Consider the following 22,617-nt stretch of genomic DNA (forward strand, 5'->3'; position numbering starts at 1 on the left):
GTTTCATAGTACTCATCACGAAAAGTATAAAATACTAATAACGAACAAATGTGCGTTTTAAAATCGACATTTTTAACATTGTTAAAATCGTCCAATGTTATTTTTCGTGAAATGATATTCCCAATTAATTGTTATACAAAATTTATAATATTTTTTAAACCATAAAAATATAACATGAACCATAAACCATTTAAGTCTTGAGTTACACCTCTATGATTTCTTTGCTCACTGGAGTTCCTCGTTAGATTGTTATTAATAAAACGAAACTTCAGCCTTGCCTCAGCGATAAATGTTATATAATTAAGGGTTAGCCTTTGTTCAGTTTTTGATTACTACAAATTCACCTTTGGATTTTTCCACTTTTACCTCTTCAGCGTTCGGTGTATTCCACGCACAAAGGCGATTAAAAACTGTGTGAGAAAAATACTTGTACTCCACAACCAAGATTTGTTTCACCTGGGTTAATTGCAACGAAAGTCGTGCGAAAGGGAAGGATTTTGTGTAATTATCCGGGCTTGGCTTTAACAAAGTGAATGAGGCAGCGTGTTTAATTTATAGTTAGTCGAAGTGTCTCGTTTAATTAAATTTTTAAGCAACCTACTTAATTGCACGCCAACTAACATCGAAATTACTTTGTCTCGACTGTTTCGTACTAATTACTATTCGATTAAATTTTTACACGCTGTTTAACGTGCGTTCTACTGTTGTTCTTCAATTTGAAAATTAATTGTAGCACGAGCAATTCAATTTTCTTTTTACTGGATGGAGAAATCGTAACGGAAACGTTATGTGCTAAAAAATTGTTGGATTGTAAAGTGCTTACTATTGCATCCATTAAGGCCACTTAACTTGCTAAGGCGTGCCTTATAAAATTCAGGAAAATTGCGTAGAAGAGTTTAAGTTCGGAGGAAACTTTGCTGGAAGTTAAGAAAACACCGTTTTACACGAGAACCATATTTATGGTCACAAGCCATCGATTATGTGTTACTATTTTTATGTAGCCTCGTATCTTTCACACGTTTCGATTTTAGCCGGGCGAAAATGGCACCTCCAATGCGAATTTTTACAAAAAAAGAGAAAAAAACGATATTCGTTTGCCCACCATTTGATCACATTTGTTCGAGCAAAATTTTTGTTCTTTCACCTTTCAAGAAAAGAGTGCTATCTTCATCCAGCTTTCAGTTCTTCGCTTCTTCTGTGATTGATAGGAAACAGTTCATGTATATAGAATATTTCAAATTCTGAAGATTTATTTTTTTATTTTGCACGTTTTCCATGTAAGAATCGAGAATTGTAAGAAATTTGGCTTTAGAATTTGTGGGTTTTGAATTAAAATTTTTGAACTTTGGATTGGCATTTTTAGAATCGTGGATTTTTACGAATTATTATCTTTTTTTTCTTCTTTGAAAACATTGCAACAAATCTGTGGCGGCACTCAACAGCACATATACCGCCATTCGACACTAGCTAATAACCGGACGACGATAGCGCAGTGGTTAGCGACATAGATTACGAACGTTCGGGACCCAGGTTCGAATCCCGTCGCCCGTAGTCCGATATTTTTCTTCTACGATACATAAATAGGAAGAAAATACGACTGTACCTCACCAGCGAGACATCTACCGCCAGGAGCTATCATAATTAGCACAACAAAACCTCTCTCGACCGATCCACAACATTGGTGACCCTGACGCGATTTGAACACGCCGTAACCTTCTGATACCGCGATTTTAAACATGCTAACAATGTTGTCCGAACACAAAAACAAACGGGCTTACTACCAGTCAAGTAATCAATGTGCCTCCACTACTGGGGTGGGGTCAAGCATCACGGACGATGAAGATATAAAGCCACAGCCAGCAGCAGCAGCCCTCCTTAGGATGCCTAGATACGGAATACCCGGAGCGGGTCGAGGATGTCACGATGTGAATCTCTTGGCCACGGGCGAGTACGACGCATTGAAGGATGAGTTAATGCGAATTCTGGCCGAATCCCGACCCGACCGACATTGGTGACCCCGACGTGATATGAACACGCAACAACAGAGGTGTGACCGTGATAGCGCTACCGAGAGACTTCAAGCCGCGAACCTACGACTGTGGAAAACTGGGGGCCTTGTACCGCTACGACGACCGCACCGTTGCCACATCGAAGACCTCGCGCAACATCTGCACGGGTTTGACTACACGGGGTCGACGCCTTTATCTCGCAACGAAAGGACAAATCCGCAGATGTCGAACTCTTTCTCACAAACGCTCACGGAAACGAACGAGAAATCATCACGGTCATAGGCACAACACAAAAAGAGGAAAACGACGATAGCGGTTAGCGACATAGGTTACGAACGTTCGGGACCCGGGTTCGATTTCAGTCGCCCGTAATCCGATATTTTTCTTTCGCGATACATAAATAGGAAGAAAATACGACATCTACCGCCAGGAGCTATCATAATTAGCACAACGAAACCTCTTGACCGATCCGCAACAAATCATTCTTACTATCTTCTTTTATTAAATTAATTAGTGTTAGAATGAGAATTTAAAGATGTATCAGTGATGCTTCGATTCTTATTTCTACGTCACTAAAATGTACGCTTATTCAAATGACATGTTACTTGCCAATACTCGTATCTCTAATACTCCGTAGACATGTCAACGTAATTATTTCACGTAAAATCTATTAATTCTCCATTTCTACTACTATACTTACTTACTTACTATTTCTGTAAACAAAATTCATTACCATCTCTGCCCTCTAACTTCCACGAAAACTAACGTAATGCAAATAATTCGTAATGCAACGTAAATATTTACAAACGATGTTCCATTTCGTTATTTCCAATTTGGATCGAACGCAAGCTGAACCTGATTTAACTTAACGATAGACCAAATCCATCTCAGTTATGAACGCGACATTCAACGATCGTAGATGTAAAGATAACGATGCAGCGCAGCGGTCACGATGCAAATCCGTTTCGCGATTCTTTAACGGTATCACTCGGTATATAATGAACTTCGTCAGCGTTTTCGTCATCCGGTTTCAGAGGTGATTCAATCTTTGAATTTCTGATTAGCCGCTGTGATGCGACGAACGTTATCGGCCGCCAAAATTTGCAGCTCATTATAATTATGATCAGACGTTTGTTCATCGGGCTTATCACGCGTAGCAACGACACGTCTGGCCGGATGTATAATCACATCCTCAGGGCTCGTTCCCTGCGTTTCAAACTGTTCCACTTCATTCCGCCTCCGTATTTATTGATTAAACTACTTGCATCTCACCGTTGTTTTCTTCAGGAGAAACGGAAACAGCTTCTGTTTAAACAGCCCGGAGATACATTTATCTCTGAGATTGTCCTTCCCTGACGTAGGTGGACGTAAGGTGGTTTTAACTGTTTGCAAATAGATTTCGACACGGAGAGCGCCAAGTGAAAATTTCATCCTTGAACTTCTTTTTCTTTTATCGTAAACGTGCGATCGATTTTATGTCACGCACAAATAGATTCACGAAAATATTCGTAGACTGGTAGATACCTTTTATGAATATTTGTATTATGCGTGTTATACGAAATATTGTAACATTCCGTTGGCACTAATTGATGCGCAAGATACACAAAACCCTATTTCTGGTTGGTGATGAACAACAACGAATTAATTGAATTCTTGAATATTGGCAAAGTCTACTTTGAAGTATCGGAGCGACGTACAGTCATCCAAGTTAGAAAAAATCCAAAACAATACCCATTGCTTTCTCGCATCAGCTAAAGCCCGAGTCTTCACGGGTTCATAATGCGTCAGTTGCTTTTCAGGTGCAGGAGAAGCTACGGATTCCTTGTTAATCTTAGAAAATCAGTTCTTCTGCCTATGAATAAATCTAAAACGAAATATATTAAAAATGCGTATAAAAATCTAAAACTCAAAAATAGAGAAATCGCGTCCGCGTGACGAAGCCGGTTTAAAATTAACGCTTGGCAACGCCTTAACAATTTGAGAAATTTGACATCAGAAAGAATTTCACTGTTTTTCCCTTTCTTCGTCAAAACGAAGTTTTTTTCCTAATTGTCCTCTCTTTTCTTTTCCATTAATGAAGATAAAGTTTCGCGAGCGTTAAAAGTCTATAATTCCTATATCTGATTCGTCCATCGTGATCAAAGTTATTATCGGTTGGTATACCGTCGCGCTATCGATATCGCGCTATAGTTACTGTCTCAATCTCCGGGGAATCCTGACGTTGTTTCTGTTTCTTTCCAATCGACTACCACCTGTTGAGAGAGAGAAAACATATCCACGGGGTTCTTTGCTCGAGCACTCGGTACGTAAGGTTATGGACGTGATGGTAAAATGATCTACCGAAGAAACGAGTATTTTTACTGATTTGTCAGAAGGATGGAATAAGACATATCTCTTATAAGATTATCTGTGACGTTGATTAAAGGTACGGGATAAATTGCATTGTAATTGGACACGCGATTTACATTTATTATAACATTGGAAGGAATATTATATTTGTAATTATTTGAAGTAGAACTTAATTACTTAAATTCATACGGCGTATGATTAAAGATTACTTTTAGATTAGAATCATCCAAACGTTACACGTTGCTATAACGAATTCAGATCTGCGCATCGTAGCACAATTTTTTCATGAATAAAATTCGAATTACCAACTCGGCACGTAATTTATTCATCCAGATGACTTTCGACTTGTAAAAATTATTCGTCTCTAAAATCTCCGTTCTCCGTATAATCTGCATTTTTAATAATTAGCTTTCCAAATAATTCTACGAATAAAAATGTTCATTTCTGCAAATAATTGCTACAAATAATTAAATTCGTCAATTTTACGATTCCACGATTGCGATATTAATTTCGTCCTGGAAATTTATCGTGGAGCACAATATTATACGAGGCGGTTTGAATAAAAGATTTTCCCAACGAGCCCATTGAAAATATCCTGTCAAATGAAAAATTTGCCGACGTAAAAACGAATTAATTTTGCGAAGTATTATTTTTTCATAAGAAACAAGAGTCGTTCTCTGTATGTTTTTTAAATAGCGCATCTATTCAGAATATGACAAGAAAAATATAACGTGCTATTTAAAAGATACAAAATAATATTTACCTTCTACGAGAAGATAATACAAATTTTTAATATCAATTCTCTTTTATATCGGTAAATTCTTCGTTTGATACCAATGAGCTTTTGTTGGAAAAATTTCTTTGTTAAATTATCAGAACCAAAACCGCCTTGTACGTCAATGGATCGTCGTCAGTAAAGGCAATCAGCAGTTTGTTGCCATCGGTGGCTAATAAAATCTGCTAATAATATCCCCGAGGACCATCGAGATCGCGGACGTTGTTCGATCGTGCACGAGCTTCCTGTGAAAGAGGAAATCTCATCGATGAAACGGAAAAAGGCGATTGGAACCGATTTTTTACCGATACGCCAATCAACGAACACGCGAGAGCACTCTTTCTCGACAAAGACCAGGATTCACTGGAACTTTTGCTCCGATATCGGAAGACTTACGCTTCTGTACAAGATTATGGCCCCGAGTAATGAATTTTCGCTGAATTCGTCCGTTCTTTGTAGCTTTTTCACTCCGGTCCTTTGATATTTACGATGAAATTTCATGACATTGCCATTTCTCCGGATTTTATGATACCAAAGAAGTTAACGAGAAATGTTTCCTCTGTGAAGTTGATATAACGAGTCTGATTTCTGCGAAATTATTTTTGTAACGATCTATTTCGAAGAGATAACGAAAGATATACGCGTTGTTGCAAATTTCCCCAATGTAATTGTCCACTTTGTGTGCTTTTGTGTCTATGTTCTTTATGGTTATGACCTTTTGAAATTAATTTTACACAGGACAGCAACTGTGAACTGTTTGATATTTGTTTCTTTGAGCGTTTATTTAATTTATCTTTAATTTTTTAGTGGGAAAGAGTGCGTTCTCTTGTTTGATACTGGTTTTCATCAATGAAGTTAAATTACGAAACAAATGAGCTACGCATAAGTAATAAACGGAATTAAACGAGTAAGCGATTTGGTATCATTTTAGGCATTTTTTGACATTTTTTTTATGACGAAATCTAAGAATTTTTATATGAAGTTTATTTGAAATCAAGTCACTGAATCGATTTTATCTGTACGTTTAAATTCATATTTTGAATAAATTTCAGCCAGTTTTATTTTTCTTCAAATAAAAACCACTCCGATTAATTACTATTTAAATTTGTAATACAAATGTTTGCGCGTCAAGTTAATGCCTAACTGAGCGAAACACAATGTACACGACAGGAAATTAAAGGATGTAATCTGATAGATGTCCCATATTTGCAGCTTGGCTGCTCAGAATGTATTTTTGAATATACTTTCGTGTAACACGCTGCGAGTTACATGTATTATATATTGCATTATTACTGATAAAACTTTCGCTGAATAATTATTGAAACAGGGTAGACTACTTTTCTAATTAACTTCTGAGCTTCGATTTCAGAGTTTTATCGAAACTTTCATATTAAATGCGTTGGATCGGATATTAACGTATCAGGTTGCCCGAAAATCTCCGTCGAGCGTTGTTTTTTTTTTTTTTTTGAAAGAAAAAAAATCAAATCGATTTAATATAAATTTCTATTAATTAGTCTTCGATGCAGTATACATCGTTATTTATGATCATCTATCTACAATTCTTCATTTATCCTACATTTTAATTATCTGTGATTTATAGAAACCTCTAAATAAAATTATAAATACACGAGTAAAATTTGGTAACAGGACTTTCTATAAATTTATGTTATTAGAAGTAATGCATATCCACGCCATTATTCTTCTCCAACTGATTCCAATTCAACGAAACAAAACTATACACTTATATGGAAATGTACGCAAATCAGATACAGGTTAACAAGGGAATTGTTTCGATCTGCAATGAAGTGGTGCACGCGAGAAAAGGGTGTTCGCCTTTATTTACGATTAATGTCTTCTGAAAATTAGGATTAATAGCCTGTAGCGCGAATGCTTCCTATATAATTACTTCACACTCGCAACACTTTCTATTATTATTTTGCATTATTTCTCAACAAGTTTTGAAGAATAAATATCAACTAAGTATAAATTAATAAATATAATTTGCAATTGAGTTTGATTAAAAATCGAATTGAAAAAAATTGAATGATCTCACCGCTAACTTCATAATTACAACGATGTGTATCTGCAAATTAAAAATACCTCTTCTCTTAAACGCGAAATTGCATATCTTTTGTACGTTGATTACATTATTGAAAGGATCAATATTTCGTGAGATATTTCAGATTTTTGATAAGTTACGAGTTTACTAAAGATATTAGAACCTTCGCATAGCAAGGTTTGCCAAGGCCCGATACCGTAATTCTGACTTCAATAGACCTAAGGACCCACCATAAACCTACGCTTCTAGTTTAGCCTTTAACATTATGTTTAATCCTGCTAAGGTTTCGGTTTATAGCTGGTTCTTAAAATAGTCCTTAGGCTTATTATACGCTCTCAAGAATCACTGAGAAATCGAGTATTTGCGTAACGGAAAAGCTGGGTTCTTCCAGAAACTACGTCACGCACAAGCAGCGGGGATAGTTACCCTCTCTCTTTTATTACAAAACAATACAATCGAACTTTCCTCCGTGATTACATGAGAGCAGACAGACAGTTGTTGATCTTCTGGCTCACGTTCTGTAACCATTGAATTCTCTGTGTCCATATTGTATAGTAAATTGTTAGAAATATACATATTTTAGATTCTGTTACCGCGGTGTTGTATCAAACCAATCACCTCTATTATCTTAACTGAAATCAGGGGATCGATCAAATCGTGGTGTCGATTACTATAATCGTAGCGGGAATTTACGACTCCCGTTGACGTGATATCTCGCGAACGCGTCTCCCCGCGATTGGTCGAAAAAACAAAGCATCTTGTAAATAATTTCTTTATATTTTTCATAACAGTATTAATACGGTAATTTATCTACTGATCACCAAGACATAATACACTATAATTTTGAAAACCGCCGAACATAATAATTCATTGTAATGTACACGTTTTATAACATTCTTCTGAAGTGATTGCCAAATGATGATCGATATTCTTTAATTGGTTGGAGATAAGCGTAATGTACATAATTTTATTCCACTGTGCAGTTTCTGTATCAGTTACCCCTACTTTAGTAGCATCACATGTGTTAAAGTCTTCCTCGCACTTCCGTACTGAAACTTGATTAAAATTGGAACAACGTCGTTCTACAAATAATTGCTCTTCTCTGTACGAAAATGGAACGAAGAAATTCCATGGAAATGGATGTTGTCTATAAATTTCAGGTAACGTAGTGGAGAGACGTCGTTGGCTTAGAGTAGATCGCATCGGCAAAGAATCCACAGCGTCGCCGCATAAAGAGAAGGAAATATCGGTTTTCGATAACGCGCCACGGAAATGAATTTGCGTTCTAATCGGTGTATCGAATTGGCTGGGACGCTTTGACGGCTTCCTCGCGAAAATTTTCCGCATGACTCCGTGGCTGGCCGCGAAACAGTTTGTCACGGGGCCAGCCACATTCGATTCAATCGAGTTTGTTATAGAGCGGAGCGAATGGTGACCGCGTGGGAGCTAATTAACCGGTTGGACTTTACTTGGAAATTTGTTACGTTCTATATTTGCTTGATAGACCATAATTTATAATTGGAAATTTTGTGACACAGATCGTGAAATACAGAACTCGTTTTATATATACACGTTTTTAAATTTTTGAATATATACTTAGATAGCCTGGGCCAGGTAGAGTTTGATTTGTAAAATGTAAAATAAAACAATTGGTTAGGATCTATTTCCTTTTTCTCCTGTTTTTTTTTTAAGTTGGTTTCAACGTTGCTTCAACATCGACAGCCATTAGCAATGTTCCACTGTTCGTTTATATCTAAAATATTAATTAAAAAATTTAGCACAGTTTCGATTCTATCAAATTTAATCGAAAAGTTCTTGTTTCGAATTCTTTCTGATAAGCGTGTGTATTTTACACAAGGTGCAATGAATACGATTTCTGTCATAAGTAAGACATTAACATTTCTTCTTTCTTCATCCACAAGCCTTTTGTCGAAATTTCCACAAAATATTTCACAGAATTCTTCTGTTTCCAAAATCGATCGCAGCGTAGATCGCATATAGAGAGATTCTTTTCCTTCGCAATGGCATTCTTGTAAATTGTGACCGATGCCGGCTATTATAAGCCTGGAAAAATTGAACTTACTTACGGGAATACTATCCCCGTGAGATCTTGGTGACGATCGATCATACGATGCTACGATACCTTCTATTTATTTTTCAAAATCCTCCAACGAACATAAGTGAGGACGAAACGTCGACTTTTTGATACGTATATTACAGGAACTCGAAGAAAGGGAGGTCATTGCTTGAGCAGCTATCACGAAAACAGAGGCTTTAAGGAGTTTGATACGACTGATGTATAACTAAATATAAAATGTTTACATCAATAATCTCCTACATTTGTACCCTTATTTGCTTCTTTAAAGGGTTTCTTTTTTGTTTGAACTTGTGTTTGTTATTTTCAAAAAAGTCGTGTTGAATATTTCGTGTATTGGATTTGAAAACTCAAATGAAATTTCATGCTGAACTTCGCTTTTAATATTTACAGGTAATGTACAATATGTAAATCTTGGGTTGCAAAGAGTTTTGTTTCACGAAATGTTAAATGAAATAATGAAACTGTATCGAAGAATAATGATACAACTATTGTACTTCTATTCAATGTTGTTATTGCTAATTTTTGAGTCTCAGCTTTAATCCTGACTCTTGGTTAATTTCCTAACTCAACTTTCGGCTTTCGGACAATTGAACTAATATTATCAACAAAGTTCTAAGCGTATAACAGGAACAAGTTTGATAATAAAATAAGAGCAGTTCTGTAAGTGGATTTACAAGTTTGTTGTTCTGTTTAACTTAAAATTGTGATATTATAGAGAAGTCGCTTTCGTACAACAATAGTTTATAATTTAGCATTTATTATTTGTCATTTCGATAATATTGTATTATTTATATGATCAAAAAATATTTAAAAATTATTACTTGAATTATTTATTAACAGCTTTTAATTTCAAAGCTTCAAGTTTATTTTAACGATATTGGACACTGTGATGTACAATTTCTACGTTACCATTGAAAAGAAGTTTCATTTGGGAGTTCTTCAGTCATCTCGAGGGAGGATTCCCGAATTTCCAGTATTCTCAATAGGGTCAAGTACCACTACGTAGAATGTAATCGTCGAAACGCCACGGCAACGTTTCACATCGATGTCCATACGATCGGATTACTTTGCAAGCTTCGTGAAATGCGTATGTCGCACGACTTTTAGTATCGAGGGCATCGTTTGCGTCATACGTTAGTTGAAAAATGTTGTCGAATAGATTCGATTTGCACAAATCGAAACCTGATCCACTCACTATTTCATAATTTCTACTTGTGAGGAACATGTTCCTCATTTCTATAAAATTGTCGTTTCTACACGCATCTCAGAATTTATGCAAACTTGAGGAATCATTAGGAAATTATCAAAACGTTTAAGCATTATAATCTCATTTGCAACATTAGAGTATAAAAGATTCGGATTTTGGCTAATTTTTTAGAGTTTATTATTTAATTAAATCCTTACAACAAGGCCCTTTTACCAAAATAAGATATCTAATTATTTTGTATTAAGAATTGATATGTTGCCAAATAAATGGGGGAAGTTATATTTAATAGGAAAAAGGATACATTTCAGATAAAATTATTTTGTAATACTTTTAAACGATAATTAAAGTTAGTGTGGAAATACAATATTTACTTATAGTACAATCTAACAGTTCGTGTAGATCGACACGTATCTAAGCGTCATCCAAGGGTTATAGCGAATTTCTTCGCATGATAGTAACGCTTATAGTCTTTCCTGAATTTTTCATTCCCTTCTTGCCTCCATTTTCTGTTTCCATGTAACAACGAAGGAGAACGTTTGCTGTAATGGAGTTGCTCGTACAATAGTCGCATTGTGTAGGCTCTGCCAACTCTCCAACCTGTCGAGTCTTCCACTCCTTCGCTACTTCCGGTCTCTCATCCCCGTGTTCGAACACTTGGAGACTAGTCCGTTGTCTCGGCTAAATACAATATCGAACGACTTCAGCGAATCGACAGTCGCTGAATCGTGAATGTACCATGTCTATATGATGCGTGGAGTCGAAAGTTCGTTAAACCGCAGATTTTCGCCTGTTTCAGTTGGATAGAGGGTCTCGTAACGTTGATCTTTTGTTATACAATTGGTATACATATATCTGAATAAAGATATACACTACTGGAAAGAATTATGCGAGTTAAAATTTATATAGATGTCAGCTTAGAATATTTTGGTTGAAAACCTATCAAAATGGATGAAATTGCTATTGAGATTACTACGTGGATATAGAATATAAGGATTTAGAGAAATATGAGCTTAGAACTTGAAACTAGCTGGAACCAAACCTGTCAAATTTAAAAAATTTGAAACAAGTCTTAAAATATATGTAAAAGTTACAAGATACTTTTTGCAAATGCAGTGGATGATATAATGGATAAATAATAGATAAAATGATGTTATACTTTTATATTTTTGTATACTTTTGTAATCTCTGCGACATTACTATGTATATTTTAATATATTAAGTATAATTACTATTGTATACTTGTATTAAATATTTTGTAATTTCTACATATATTGTTTATTGTTGTAATCATAATAGCCGACTGCTAATAAAATTTCAAGACGTTTTGTATAATACAAATAATACGTTCGCAAAAAGTGTCTGCAAGCAATTGAATACTTCGGTAAGCTTGTACATTAATACGTTCGAATCGCGCGCCCTTAGCGCTGTTCGTCCATCGATTTTAGGTTGGCACCACTGAGACGCCAGAAACTGCGCTGCGCAGTAACGCGTCCGAGGCTGAATTCGAACTTCGTTCCAAGCAAGCTTTTGTGCAATATTCTTTTCTTCTCAGTATATTTGCAGTGCAAATAATGAGTGGAGTACACATTACAGTGCAGCAACTATCTGAGTGAAATTTCTTTCCTGTTCCATCTCGTCTTCTAAAAGTAAGTCATGCGAAATAACATTATTCTACTTTCACGAACCAGAGATTTGTTTGACAAAGTTAATTAGATGTAATATTACACTGTTCAGAAAGTTCATAGCGATATCTGTGAAAGATTTCCAAATAATGTCTTCTCATAGAATTCACAGTTTATGAATAATTTACACGTACGTATTTTTGAATGACTATAATATAACCACCTTTGAAAAGTTTTCGTCCTTTTGGTAACGAATTATATTTCGAGTAGCTTTCATGAATCTCTAAAATATACAATATTTTGCAATTGAATAAGATTTGTGAAGATCAGAATAAATATAGTACGATTATACTGCATTCAGTGAATAAAATAGAATTTTCATTGATGCCCCTATTATAAGTTTCTAACCAATTCTTAAATACTTCCCCTTTTTTAGTTGTCTTTATCATTTACATAATAACAAAATTGGTTCAAATTTAGCAAGATCTAATACAGGACATAACAGTTATAAAAAATGCTCTAAACTTTCTGAAGTTAATGTACACTATCAGTGTGTACTACCAGTCATATATATATGCATAATTTTTCTATTAGCAAATATAACATATATGTATGTCTTTTCTTTTTCTTATTATATTAGGATATTTGCTGATAGAAAAATTTTAATGTCTTCCATTATGTTTATTTTCTATTTATTTTATTATAAATTTACTATTTTGTTTGTAAAATAAAATTTGATATAGTTTCCCAATAAAGGTAACGAATATGTATGTATCGCAATACTTATGACTGATAATATATTCAAAGATAGATGACTATTATTAACATGATACAAAAATATGTAAAGATTACTGATATTCATATATAATACTGATATTATATCAATACTATACAAAGCTGGTATCATTCGAAACTTTGTTTTGTCCATCACTGTGCTTTATTCTATCAGAGCCTTTTCTTCAGCAACTTCTTAGAGAATTATTTTACCATAAATGCAGAAATCATGATGCACATAAATTGAAGATACGAAATCGTATCGTAAATCGAAAGCTTTTCACGATAAATAATAAATCGCAATTTGAAGTTCCATGCTTCGTTGTTCGCCTTAGTTCCCTTTCATCAAGCATTTTACGGTCTTAATAAATTCCTCACCGTCGAACGGAAAACTTTACCTATCAAATTATTTAAGATTCTGCACTTCTGTGCAAGCGTATTTACGGAGAAATTTCAATTATTCGTTTTGCGATTCGAAAGTTCCATAAAGAGCATTTCGATGTGCACTTTCCAAATTATCCTGCGTTAAACACTTTGATTAATTTCTAACACCCACTTGGTCTTTCCCAACGGGTCGAGCTTCGAAAAGAAGAATAAATAAAATTGTAAAACAGACGACGAATAAATGAATAAGGAATTAAAATTACAAATATGAACATTTTAATTGGTATTATAAAATTATTATCGCTATTAGCAGAACAAACTTTGATTTGTTATTTTTAATGCAAAAAAGAATTTATTCAAATAATACCCGACACTTTATACACGTTGTATTATAAACTTATTCCCTGAAGATCGAAAGGACACCCTAGTATTTTCTCATTCCTATGACCTTTATTCCGCAACGTAACTTTTCCACCTCCCAGCCCCCAAATAATCCATCTTCAGATTTTTTCCCTCCTAACGATATTCACGCCAGAATTTTGCATATATGCCCCACATCTATTTTTACATTCAATGTCGCAAAGTTAGGGTGTATGTAGACATAAAACCCACTCGCAGCGAAACACAGCCGGTGAATGCGTATCGATTTTGCAACTAACGCGCCTTCCAAGCTACTCGGCCCATTCTCGATGAATTTTAAGGTTGACACCAATCTAATAGCGTACGAGCGTCATCAGGTTAATATCGATATAGTTGCGTAGTTAGTATCAGCATTATTATATTAACTTTAAATGCATTAAACTGTGACATTAAAATATTCGCTTAATTTTCCATCTGGATCGTATCAAGAAGCGTATTACTTGATAATATGGCTATCGTTATCGCACATAATACGCAGAAATATATATACACGATGTCTAAAGCAAAGTAATCGTTGTAGCACGTAGAAGGTGAAACAAATCTTTGTTAGGTTCGATTCGTTTAAGTTTGTTCATAAAAATATAAGTTTCATTAATATCCGCGAACTACTAATCATCTTATAAATTCTGCACGAACGATAAATTTCAATTTGCAGAAATCCATAATTCGATAATTAATTAATAATTCGATTTCTCCACCCGTTATGTACCATAGAATCGTAACTTTTCTCCTCATTTTTTATCCTTTCTTTCTTTCTCTTTCCTGGATGTCATTCGCTCGAGAGGGTGCATTGTTTCGATGATTATTCACGGCTGTTCACATAACAGCGGATGGAAGTTGAGAAAACATCGGTGATCCATGCAGGAGCCGTTCGAGGCAAAAACGAACCGGTCGCGTTTTATTAGAACGATGGAAGGCCGTGACGCGTCCTTCACGCGTATTTTCATCGGCGGAGAATTAATCTTAAAATAGGCGTCGTGCTGCAACATCGACCAGCCTCTGGTCGGTTGATTAAATATGCACGATTATATAGGGTGATTTTTAAACGATTATCGGTACGGCAGGGATGAACGTAGGGGAAGAAACGAGGGAATTGTGCTACGCTCTGTAATAAAATGAAACAAGTAAATTAGGTAGTTGTAAATTAGGTATATTGTAAATTGATTTCACAATTTAAGTTAATTCCTTTATCCAGATTTTAAGCAAATGGGTTAATAGGTTCCTTTGAACTGAATCTTTGACCCGCAAATTATTGAAATGAATTGTTAAATTCATGAATTGCATAATTAGGTTAGAATATGTGGAACTTCTCATTTGTACTTCAAACACATTTAAAAATATAATTTATATTTCATAAAGACTGTGCTTTAACGTCTTTTAACCGATCAAAGCCCTCGTAGTTAAAGCTTAGTATAACTTTTAAACGTATGATCAGTGTTTGACTAATAAATCACGACAAGCATATTAAACTGTAACTGTTTCCTGTGATGTTTCATGCCAAAGGATCTTGTTTAGTAACGGAGAATGGAACCTCATACAGGAAAATGTCACCCCAGGGCAGAAATCAGTTGGTAAAAAGTCTGCGAATTGTGTTCCGTGGAAAGATTTGTCTGTGGGAAAATCAACTTTAAGTAAACGATTCCGGTCGCTTTAGAACATTTTGATCATTAGAAAAGCAATAACTAGTGGTTAGGATAGTTAGAGAATATTATTTTGTACGATACTGTGGTAGTTACGCGAAGATTTACTAAGGAAAGTTGAGTACAAGTTGGTAAACTGGACTTCGATTAATTGAAATCTAAATTGTTTCTAATTTTAACCAACTGGGAGCTTGATTGCTTTTAGTCTTAATTAACTGGAAAATTCACTTTGACTTGGATTAACTGTAAATGTAAATGATTACATTTCATTGTTTCGCGTTATTCATTAATTAGTAACTACAATTTTAAACAATTATCGTCGTTTCTGAGAATGCAGTTTCGGGATAATTGCGTGTAGAGATTCTAACTGCAAAATGATGTATCTTTTTGATTTAATATGTCACACTTAACTTGTCAAAAAAAAAAAAAAAGAAAAGAAAAGAAAAAAGAAAAGAAAAAACGAAGCTGTAACATGTTAAATGACTAAACTATATATAACCTTTTGAAATAAATAATAATTCAGACTGTATTATATAACTATCTAAATTAATAGTAATTCATATCTAGCATAAAGTCTTTTTATAGAAAATTACAGATTTGTCATTTCGGGCACTCCATTAATTCTAAGTACACACTACTAATTCATTTTCCAATGTGTTTCGAATAACCGATAATTTATTTAAAATTTCATTCCATCATTTCACCGAAGCTTCTCATAATACTCTTTTCAACATAAAATAAGCCGTCGATCAACCGAGATCGACGTGTGCGCAAGTGCAACGGATTTTCAGTGAGTGAGACGCACCCCCATAAGAGAACACCGCGCGTCTACCGGCGACGAAGCTTTATCATGGCTCTGGTAGGTCTGAGTCGACCTACTTTCCTCCAGCCGCTGACCCAGTTTTAGCTTTACCCGTCGTCGATCCGCTTTCGCCTGCTACGTGTATATACTGTATATGTGTATACTGTATACGCGCGTAGCTATACAGGCATTCCCTGTTGCGCCCAGCTAGCCTGCCTATCGTCCGTAGTATACTGTATAGCATCGTACAATACAGAGAAGTGAAACGCGCCCTGTTACCCACTATGCACAGCCAGCCAACAGGTAGCTGCGCTGGTCCCCTGGCCCGTATAAATAGACACAGCCGGGATCATCCCTGGACAGACGCGGCTCCCATCCACTTTCCACCCTCTCTATGCTACTCTTCTCCGTGGTTTTCTCGTTCGTGTCTCTCTGCGAGAGATATATATGCTTTCTCTCTTTGTTTTTTCTTCTAGTTCGAACGATTTTTCTTTGGTACCTGTTGAAAATATGGCGAGGTAGTGAAATGGCGGTTGGATATTTCTGATAGAACCCTGTACAATGGTAACGATAAATAAATTGCGGATTTTTATGCAGTTTCATATTTCCATGAATATAACTGAAAAATGGGATCGAAAAAATGGGATTTGTTTCGTGTATTAAATATTATGATATTTATTTAATATAGATTGCGAACTTTTATGCATTTATAGAAAATTTGAAAGCGCAGATTTCTCTTTTCTTCTTCTTTTTGGACGTTTGTCAGTGTTCTTTTGTTCTTCGTTTCATTTTCGTTCAGTTGATGGTTTATTTAGTGGCTGCTTTAGGGATATTTGTATCTTTTCATAAAATTTATAGGATATCGGTTATCGATCGTAGAGAGATGCAGTGTTCGAGATAAAAGTAGTTTCGATTCGAATTGAAATTCTATGTGATCGGTTAAATGGTTGTAGTGTTATGGGATGATGGAATGGTAATTAAATAAATGTTGTTCCGACAATTATCTGTGGTGGATTAATGGATTTGATTTGATCGTTGGAAACAAGAGTTTTTTTAGATTTCATTTATACAGCGATTGTCAATGTCTCTGGTCAACCTGTGATTGTACTTTATTTTAAATGAAATTACACATTGAGCATAAATTTACTGTTATATACCATTAAATTAAACTGTATGAAATTTTTCTTGCAAGAGATTAATAATATTGTATTTTACAAATGTGTACGCATTGTGTTCCTAAAAGCTTTTCATTCTGAAAATATGATAACTTAGCTGCAACTAGCTGTAGCTGTAATTGTAGCTGAAAACTGCTAACAGCCATTTCATGTCTAGAAGAAAAATTATATTTATATACGCAGAGGCAACTAGGCTAAACCATAATCTAAGAATAAAAGCCAGGAAGAAATTTCATTAGACAAAATGAGATGGAGTTGTATGGTTACGTGATACATACGTTTGTACTGGAGAGGTTTTATGGATTTAAAGTCCTCTTTTAGTTTTATAAATGAAATTATATGATTCATAATTTTGCAAAATTTAATGTATGAAAGACAAAGAACGCATAAATCTATTGTTTTATTTCTCTTCTTGTCTTTCATACAGATCTGTTAATGCATATTGACTTTCAAAAAATCAATTTAATCTTGTTATAATATTCTGTACTAGTTATCACCAATTTACCATTAATTCGTGTATTTTAACAAGTATATACATTTAAGTTCATATTTTAAATTCGACACTGCATAAATGTTAAAATTCCTCACTTTTTTTCATTCTAAAAGATCTGTTATCAGATTTTTTCCGAGTATCCTTTCCTTTTTCTTTTCTCTTTTACGTATCGTTGCAACTGAGTCGTGTCTTCCCCTCATTTTTTCCACATCTTTTTCCATGGATTTCTCTCGGTCGTTCTTCAACTGGTTGACGCATCGTTCGCGAGCAAAACCAGCGACTCTTCCGCTGCTGCTTCATTGCAGGTCACCCTAACGAATATCGACTCCAGTTTCTTCCCGTTTCCTTCTTTCATCCCTTCCTTCATTTTCCATCCGCCTTTACCTCGCTACCCATCGTTTACTCTATTTTTACTCGGTGCGTGTTTTCCTTCCGGAACCTCGACCCAGTAATGGCTTTAACCGGCTCGTAATGGGAATCGCTGAGTCGTTGTCGTGCTACCGCTATGGTTGTCGACGTGATATTTCATGTCATATTGTGGAGTATCGATGGTTCGTCGATCATGGATACATTTTATCTCGAGCGATAAACGAATTTCTGCTAAATTACATGTATAGGGACTTGCATTATTATCCAGACAGTAAGGTTAGACGTTATGTGAGTATCCTGAAAACCAATGGCTCATTCAGCTTACTGTTCGTTATTTAGAAAAGTATGTGCATCGAGTAAATAAAATGTTTCTACCAACTATAAAAAGATATTTGTTTCGATTAAAAATTAAGGTCTGAAGAAAATTATTTACTTATTTAAAATTGCGCAAATTAATCTAAGCATAGTTAAATAAAAAAAAAAAGATGAAAATAATCTCGACCTAAATACTCGAAGTTCGGTATAAAATCTCTGGTTTTCTTCAACATTTTCGTTCTCCGAAATTAATCACACGGACGTCAAGATATGTCGTCCGATTCATCACGGTTACTATTGTTTCCCCGGTTTGATGAAAGGACGTGGAAAATTGCGGTGTTAGATCAATGCGAGTAACGCGTGAACACGCAAGTTAACGAAACAGAGAACTGTTCGTGCAGATTGAGGGGAGTTCTTTCTTATGGTAGCTACTGTGGTTGAGGATTAGCCCAATGACCTTGTCAAAGTTTTCTCTCTAAAACTGTTTACGACACGATAACGTGGCAAAGCATTATCTGTAAAGCTCAGGACCTAATTCGCTGTCAGATAATGGTACATAAACGAAAGATCGAGCCATTTCTCGTGTATCTTGAACTGTGCGTGCGTTATGAAATTTTGTAGAACATTCTCAATTATACGAAGTTTCTAAAACTTTTACAATATCGTTAGTAGTTCTAGTTTCTAAATATACAGCGAGTAACGAAACTTCGTGTATATTTTATAAATTTTATATTGTATATATTTTGTAACTATTGAATAAAATATCAAAATATGAGAAAGTGGTTTCAATTCTGTAAACGTCTTGCCATTAAATATTAAACATTTGTACACGACTCGAAGTTACTTCGATAAGAATTAAAACTTGAAGCAGTACATCAACGTGTGACACATTAAAACGAAGAACGTTGCAAAACTTTTTAACAATCTGCACTTTTCTACTGCTTTAAATATAAGTCGGCAAAGACAATACGTCTCTCAAAAAGTCGAGGAAGGATTTACTGAGAAGTTAACTGTCGAATTAAAACTTTTGCATACGCCGTGTTCATGAATATTAAACTCTGTCTCCGGTGCCGAACTTCCGTGGATTTCATGCGAAATTTACATCGCTTCTTCAACGCAGAGAAAGACTCAAAATATTAAACTTTCACTAGTAAGACTAATTAATATCAACTCCCGATATCCTACTTTACTCGCTACCTTACCGCACTTTATTTTACTTTCTTTCTTTCTTCCCATACTTTGCCTTTCATCCATTTTATTGACCCATTAAAAACAAAACGTACATGAAAAATTGTATAATATACACAGAATATAGAATATAGAGTATTACCGAGAAATGTAAATAAAATATTTTAGATGTTGTTTTATCAATGTACAGATAATGCATCAGAATATATAAAATAGTTCTTACGCAAGCTCGATAAAGAAAAATCAGAGACATAAAGAAAATTCCATGATTCAAGAAGAAAAATTCACCACACTACCACAAACATTTCAATCTTTTCAAAAAGTTTTATTACTTGAATGTCACTTCATAAACTTCTGAATGTTTATATTTCAATTTATCTCTTCGTTATTTTAATTTCTATTACACGAGAAAGTAATATGCCGATACTATACCAAACACGTATAAATAGGTCTCGTGTATTTTAACTTTTAACTTCATTTCCGGGAAAAATATTTTTAAAAGTGTAATAAAAGGCACTGTAGTCTTTAGTTTTCGTCCACTTGACGTTCGACGGATGGCAAAAAGCCATTAGAAACCATTCGTGATCTGACGAAGAAATATTGAACGAGTAGTTATAAGTGGTATGAGAACGTATGTAGTTAGATGTGACACCCGTTTGATAAAAATGTACTGCCCTTTAGAGGAAAATTAATTACAGCTTCTGAGTTACGGATTAATGTCAGAAACAAGTAACATCGATTATTGATTAATTATGTAACAATTAGTTTAATGTAATCGTGTTATATGACACTATATTGACACTTAATCCTTTGAACTCACGTGTTAATTCTACATCGATTTTCTTCACTAACGCCCCAATATCAAGCGTAGTATACGTGTGTTTTAGATAAACATTCCTTTAATAAAAAAGAAAAAAAAAAGAACATGAGGGATGCAAAAGATTAATAAACTCCATCATGATGAATTTCTATAAACGTCTCCCTTTAGCTGTTACAAGCACAAACGTCACGTTTCGAGGAATCTTAAACAAAATTCACTTGATTAAATTCTCCTTGGCACCCTCGCCGTTTCATTTGACGGATGAATTGTTCCTCAATGCCATTGTTCCTCTGCACCGTACTTTTTCAACCTCTCTCGTTCCTCCAGCGCTTCCATTTTGTACCCTTTATTGAACTTTGTTTCCCTGGCCACTGGCTTTTCACATTTTGTCGTCGAGAAGCGAAATGTTTGTTCATTTCGCGACTCTATAGACGCGGCGAAAGTTGTTTCATTCATCGGTAGCTTTGCTTCGTTCGGTGACTGGCCAAGAATTTTATTGGTCAGTGTCGAAACTTTTGAAACAATGTAATCATTGAATTGCGTGAAAAAAACAATCCTTTTGTAACGAATGAGTTTTCTTTGCCGATTAGCCACATTGATGATTATCCAACTTGCTTTTGCTTTGTGATAGCACAATAAGAGCTTTCGGCTGCGTTTGTAATAGCACTTGGATGGACTTGGTGACACGATTTCTTCTTCGTTTGGTGACTTTTCTTTTGTGCTGACCAATCGTGTTTGATCCGTGTTTCTTGAGTTGGGTACTGACAATAGAAGCAGCTAAGAGTTTGTACGTTTATAACGATTAAGAATTCGTAGTTGAAGAGTTCCGGCGTTTCTGATTCAGCTTTCTAAATTGAGATTGCTTGCGCGCAAAAAGAAGATGTAGATTTTACTATTATTAACATGAAAGATATAATTCGAGTAACAATTAACGTTCATTTTATTAAAAGTATGTTAGACGTACAATATTTTGTGATTGTACAAAAGAAAAATCCGACATCAGTCATTTTTATACGATATAATTTAATAATCATAATTTTAATAAAAGTGGTAAATTCTGTTACATTATAAATAATACAAAAATGTTTAATTTTCCGAAATCTATAGTAATCTTTTTTCAATAAAGTTTAAGTTATTTTCCTACGTGTTTGGATTATACTCTCGACTACAATCTTTTTTTTGGGGGGTAAATTTAAATTATCCTGCTACATTTGATTTCCTGAGTATCCCCTTTAACTCCTGACGAGACTCAATTCTATTGAAAGACATTATTTAATGTTGCTTTACATAAACGAGTAAGATCTGGAAAAAATGGAATACATAAGGTCTCTGAAAAAAAGCACTGTCATGAGTAAAGAGAATATCCTTTGCCTTTTATTGCGATTCTTTTATTTCAACCTTTACCTCTACTTTCATCTCTCGCTGGAAAAAGGATTAGCATACGAGACACGTGGAAGATGGGAGAAATTTAAGAGACTTTTTACGCACGACGACATACAATATTCTAACGAGCCTTCAAGCATCCTTTTTGTTCCGTTCCGTTAAAACCTGCATGAAATGGTCTATTAGGTCCTCTGGTATTTCTCATCTTGATATTTACCTACTCTCAAACAAGGCAAAAAGTAGAGAGAAATCAAGAATAGAATGAAAAGAGACAGGAGAGGTTTATTTTCTTTTGCGTAATACTTACTATCGGGTCTGTTTGCACGTAGGACGTTTGAGAAACTGGTTGTATCGGTTTAGAATGGAATATTCCTTTTTCGAACTTCTCGTATTTATTTACGCCGCGAAACGAGCAGACGCGTATTCAATAATTTCAGTTTACAGGAGAACTATTTCTCCGTGAAGGAGCAAGCGTTCACAGCGCTTTCATTCCACTCGTTTAGCCAGTTTCTTTTTTTCGATTTTCATCGCGTTATTGCATCGCCAGCCAATTATTTTCATCTTCTATTGCCAAGTGTTTTCGTTTCTCTCCAGCATTATCGACAATTTTTCCAAAGGTTTTTCTCACTTTTCATTTTACTATTCTCTGTTTTCGTTTTTATTCGGGTACTTTGTAATATATAATAATTTACGGATTGGCAGAAATATTAGTTTGTAATATTATCACTGGACTGC

The 22,617-nt window shown here is 34.9% G+C and overlaps 1 protein-coding gene across 9 annotated transcripts in view; it reads left to right on the forward strand.

The window, feature by feature from the left end:
- LOC122571820 overlaps window positions 1–22,617 on the forward strand; it is a 158,718-nt gene that overhangs the window by 12,219 nt on the left and 123,882 nt on the right. For 2 of the 9 annotated variants that reach the window (XM_043736018.1, XM_043736020.1), the window contains exon 1: window positions 11,974–12,143. The exons of the other annotated variants lie outside the window; for them this stretch is intronic. The gene's annotated coding sequence lies outside the window, so the exon portion shown is untranslated. Of the gene's footprint in view, window positions 1–11,973; window positions 12,144–22,617 lie in introns of those variants that run through there. 9 annotated transcript variants of the gene reach the window in all.

This window comes from Bombus pyrosoma, linkage group LG10, assembly GCF_014825855.1.
Source record: "Bombus pyrosoma isolate SC7728 linkage group LG10, ASM1482585v1, whole genome shotgun sequence".
Classification (NCBI taxonomy): Eukaryota; Metazoa; Arthropoda; class Insecta; order Hymenoptera; family Apidae; genus Bombus; species Bombus pyrosoma.